The sequence below is a fragment of the Gastrolobium bilobum genome, unplaced genomic scaffold (genome assembly GCF_033153095.1).
Source record: "Gastrolobium bilobum isolate Gb01-03AN ecotype WA unplaced genomic scaffold, APGP_CSIRO_Gbil_v1 utg714122, whole genome shotgun sequence".
Lineage (NCBI taxonomy): Eukaryota > Viridiplantae > Streptophyta > Magnoliopsida > Fabales > Fabaceae > Gastrolobium > Gastrolobium bilobum.
Genome location: NW_026899899.1, coordinates 1 through 4964, shown reverse-complemented (window position 1 = coordinate 4964; position 4964 = coordinate 1). Strand labels below are relative to the sequence as shown.

At 31.7% G+C, this 4964-nt stretch overlaps 1 non-coding gene across 1 annotated transcript; it reads left to right on the top strand.

Annotated features, from left to right (window-relative positions):
• The first annotated feature begins 3399 nt into the window (after window positions 1-3399).
• On the top strand, window positions 3400-3506 carry LOC133294121 (small nucleolar RNA R71). Its single transcript, XR_009749149.1, has one exon. It is a non-coding gene; the product is annotated as a small nucleolar RNA R71 (small nucleolar RNA).
• The last annotated feature ends 1458 nt before the right edge of the window (window positions 3507-4964 follow it).

The following is a 4964-nucleotide window of genomic DNA, read 5'->3' as shown; positions in this document are numbered from 1 at the left end:
TAAAGGGTGGCTAGGGCTACTATTAAACCCTGCACACACTACCACCAACGCAACACGAACTGGGCCCATAATTTATTATTTATTGTGATTTTATTGTGATTTTAAATAATTTATTGTGATTTTAAAAAAAAAATAGAAATAAAATTATTGTGATTTTCTGATTTATTATTTGATTTACTTAATTTTTAAACTTGTTATTTAAATTTATTATGATTAAATAATTTATCATTTAATACTTATATGGTTTTAAATTTTCACTTAGACTTATTATGATTATAAAAATATATCACTTAGATTTCTTGTGATTTTATATATACATTTTTTTTATTTTTCTTAACTTTTATCTTATATTATTATCATATTATAAATTAAAATTATTATGTACCGAAATATATAAATTACTCATTTAAATTTAAATTAATTTTAATTAATAATAATATCAATTATATCCTTATAATTTAATAAATATAAAAAATCTTATTTTCCCTCTTCTTTATTTTATATCCCCATCTAATGCATTTAAAGCAAATAAATAAAAATAAATTTTCAAAAAATTGGCTTATTTTTATCATGAAAATCAATTCAAATCAAATATGATTATTTTTTATCTATTTTTTACCCCATATCATTATAAAATTATCTAAAGAAAGTGAATATCGTATTTTGATGATACATATGTAATTTATCTTAAATTATAATTTTTTAATTTTTTTAATATATTTTTTAGATAAAAAAGGTAAGATAATTTATAAATTAATTTCAAAATATATTTTCAAATTTTTTTAATTTAATATTTATTATTAATTTAATTATAAGCCCAAAGAATAAAAATGCCAAAGCTCTCAAGCAGAATAAGGAAATAAATCTCGGGAAGAGGGGGGATCAATATAAGGGATTTTGTGATTGCATTTAAAACAAAATTTGTATTCAAGACCAAAACAAAATCGGAGGATTAAGAATACAAATAGTTGAATGTGGAGGGGGAAAAAAGTTGATATCCTTCACATAAATGTGAAATCAATCACTTTAAAGAATAGACCACAAAAATTGCCATAATAATAAAAAAAGAAAAAAAAACTACATGACCCGGGAAAAAGAGTAGAAAGGACACAAACAGAAAAAAAGAAGCCCATATCAAAATCATCAAGCGTAATCTAATTTGCATCCCGAATTTTCAAGCTGCGCGTGAACCACTGACCGAGTTTCTAAGGTTGTACGAAAGCAAAAAAAAAATATTTGAGAGACGAAGAAACTCACTATTCTTCGAAAGGTAATCCCGAAGCTGAGCTCCGGAACCAAGCCATAGTCGGATAATTCGGAACCATCGTGCTTCTTGGAAGCCGCAGTCGAGGCACCGGGAGCGGAACCAGGTCGATTCAGAGTTTCCGTTTTGATCAAGAAACTCTCCGTCATTCTTGAATATAGAGAAAAAAAACTTCGATTTCTGATTGCAAAGTGGAAATGCGGTGAAAGTGGGAAAGAGAAGACAACGATGGTGGTGTATGTGTATCTGTATGTGTATGTAGTACTGATGCACAAGGTTTTCGTTAATTATGAAGGGTGGCTATGGCTACTATTAAACCCTGCACACACTACCACCAACGCAACACGAACTGGACCCAAAATTTATTATTCATTGTGATTTTATTGTGATTTTAAATAATTTATTGTGATTTTAAATAAAAATAGAAAAAAAATTATTGTGATTGTATGCTTTATTATTTGATTTACACTATTTTTAAACTTGTTATTTAAATTTATTATGATTAAATAATTTATCATTTAATACTTATATGGTTTTAAATTTTCACTTACACTTATTATGGTTATAAAAATATATCACTTAGATCTCTTGTGATTTTATATATACATTTTTTTTCTTAACTTTTATCTTATATTATTATCATATTATAAATTAAAATTATTATGTACCGAAATATATAAATTACTCATTTAAATTTAAATTAATTTTAATTAATAATAATATCAATTATGTCCTTTTTCCCTCTTCTTTATTTTATATCCCCATCTAATGCATTTAAAGCAAATAAATAAAAATAAATTTTCAAAAAATTGACTTATTTTTATCATGAAAATCAATTCAAATCAAATATGATTCTATTTTATCTATTTTTTATCCCATGTCATTATAAAATTATCTAAAGAAAGTGAATATCTTATTTTGATAATACATATGTAATTTATCTTAAATTATAATTTTTAATTTTTTTAATATATTTTTTAGATAAAAAAGGTAAGATAATTTATGGAGATAAACTAACTGGCTGTTCTTTCTTGTCAGCCATCTTCTTCTTTTCCCACTTCATCATCTTTTGTGGGGAAGCATTCTTACCAACTTCTACCTCTCCTTCATTCTTATTGTCCTTCCCTTCCTCTTCTTTGTCAACTCCAACTATAACATCTCTAACAACTACTTCCTTCTCACTTTTCTCATTTCTCATTTTCTCTCCTTCATCATCAGAGACTACATCTTCAACCACCACCTCTTCTTCATTCTTTTTATTTTCCACCTTCTTTTTCCCTGGTTGAAGTACCAACCCACTTCTTGTCATAATTGCTTTACAGTGCTCCTTAGGATTCACCAGTGTATCACTTGGAAATTTCCCTTGTGGTCTCTCTGATATCTGTCTTGATAATTGACCAATCTGGGTCTCCAAATTTCTGATTGATGCTTCCTGATTTCTGAAAGAAGTTCTGGTCTCCTGCATGAATGCAGTTGTCTCTTCCCTGAATGAAGTAGAACCCTGAATATAATCCTGAGTTGTCTTAGATAACTGAGCAAACGCTTTCTCCCATGCAGCAGGATCACTTGACTGCTCCTTCATATGTGGTGGTGGAGGATGTAATGGTGGATTCAATTGGTGGTTGGAACTATAGCTGAATCCTGGGTGTTGATTCTTGTTTTTCCATGGTGGCATATAAACATTATTTCCCTGATTGTTGTAGTTCCTTTGATTATTCTGATCATACCACACTCCATTCACCTCTGCTTGTTTTGATGATCCCCCATAATCACACTCCTCTGTCACATGGCCCTTACCACAGATAGCACATACACTCTTTGTTTCCACAGAAGCTACCTTTTGTGAAGAGAGTTGCTTAATAAGGGTATCTAATTGTTGCTGCTGTTGTCTCTGTGTCTGCATCAGTTGATCATTCCTTGCTAACAAAGCATCATACCCATCCAACCTGATAATTCCTGTCCTTCTGTCAGCCACTGGAGCATTATCAAATTCTTGAGATGCTAATGACTCAAAGATATCTAAGGCTTCTTGAGGGGTCTTGGTAGTCAATGATCTACCAGCAGTGGCATGCACCAAGGTTCTAGTGTTAGTGGTCATTCCTTGCAGGAAGATTGCTGCTTGTTGCCATGCCTTAATTCCATGCTGTGGACATTTCCTCAACAAAGTCTTGAATCTCTCCCAAGCCTCATAAATAGATTCTGACTCTTTCTGCTTAAAGCTTGTAATTTCATCCTTTAACTTGGCCCTCTTGGATGCTGAGAAAAACCTTTGCAAGAACTTGGTTTGCAAATCATCCCAAGTTGTTATACTTTCTTGTGGCAATGATTGCAGCCATCTCCTTGCATCATCCGTCAGTGAATGAGTGAATAGTCTCAACAGAATTGCATCTCTTGTGACACCATTTATCTTCACAGTATCACTCAACAATAGGAAGTTCTCTATGTGCAAGTAAGGGTCCTCCGCACTGGTTCCAGCAAACTGATCCTTCTGCACCAAATGTATCAAAGCAGGCTTCAATTCAAAGTTGTTGGGCTCCACTGTCGGGCGCACAACACTCCCAATTGGAGGAACCACTGCAGGAGTCATGTACTCTCCCAGTGTCCTCTGTGGTGGTGGTGGTCTGTGATTCTCTGCCATTATATCTTCCCGATTAACCGTACTTGATTCACCAATTTCTTGCAACTGTCTCCTTTGCCTGGCTGCCCTTTTGTGCTTCCTCAATGTCCTTTCTAATTCTGGATCATATAACAACAAATTTGGATCAAGTGTACCTCGCATGTACCAGAATCAAAATTGACCAGAAATTTAACATAAACTAAAATACTGAAAATAAAAGGATTCAATCTAAGAATTCTATAGTATCAGTTAGTGTTGAAAAACAAATTCCCCGGCAACGGCGCCAAAAACTTGTTGGACGTTTAGCAAGTGCACTAGTCGTGCAAGTAATAAAATGATGAGTAAAGATCGTTCCCACGAGGAATTGTGTTCAAACACCAATATACCATAGAAAACTAATTTGAATCAAATAAGAGTTTGTAAAAATCATGAATAATTTGTCACCAGAAAATTGATTTTGAGTAAATTGACACAAGTTAATATGGATTAGGAATTAATAAAAACAACAAGTAGTCAGAAAACAACTTTCCTCCATGATAAACCATATAAGAATTGATCATATGATGAATTCCTTTCCATGTGATGTTAATCAACCTTTTACTTATCATCAAGATGTAATCCCTTGCTACCCTGATAGAAACATTAATCAGAAACCCCAATCCCTTGGTGATTTCTTTCTTAATACATGCATGAAATACTAAGGTTTTAAGATTACATCAGAACTCTAGCATCAATCCCTTGAGTACTAGAATTCTGATGTTGAGATTATCAAATACAGAAGTCATATAAACATCCCTGTTCTATACTACTTCATTGATAGAAATAATTAACTCAGAAAATCTCAAATCAGCACATGAAAAATACTTCATCATATTAATCAAATCAACATAATATTATCATGGAGTTCCATTGCATTCAGACTACAAAGACTCTACTCAGACATGACTAAGGAATAAATAAGAGAAGAAGAAGCAAACTTCATTTCCATGTTGAAAGTCTTCAATCTCCAAACTATTACAAGGAAATCCTAATACAAAAACTAAAAGAATTTAGAGAGAAGTCAGACTAAGTTTAAGAGAGAGA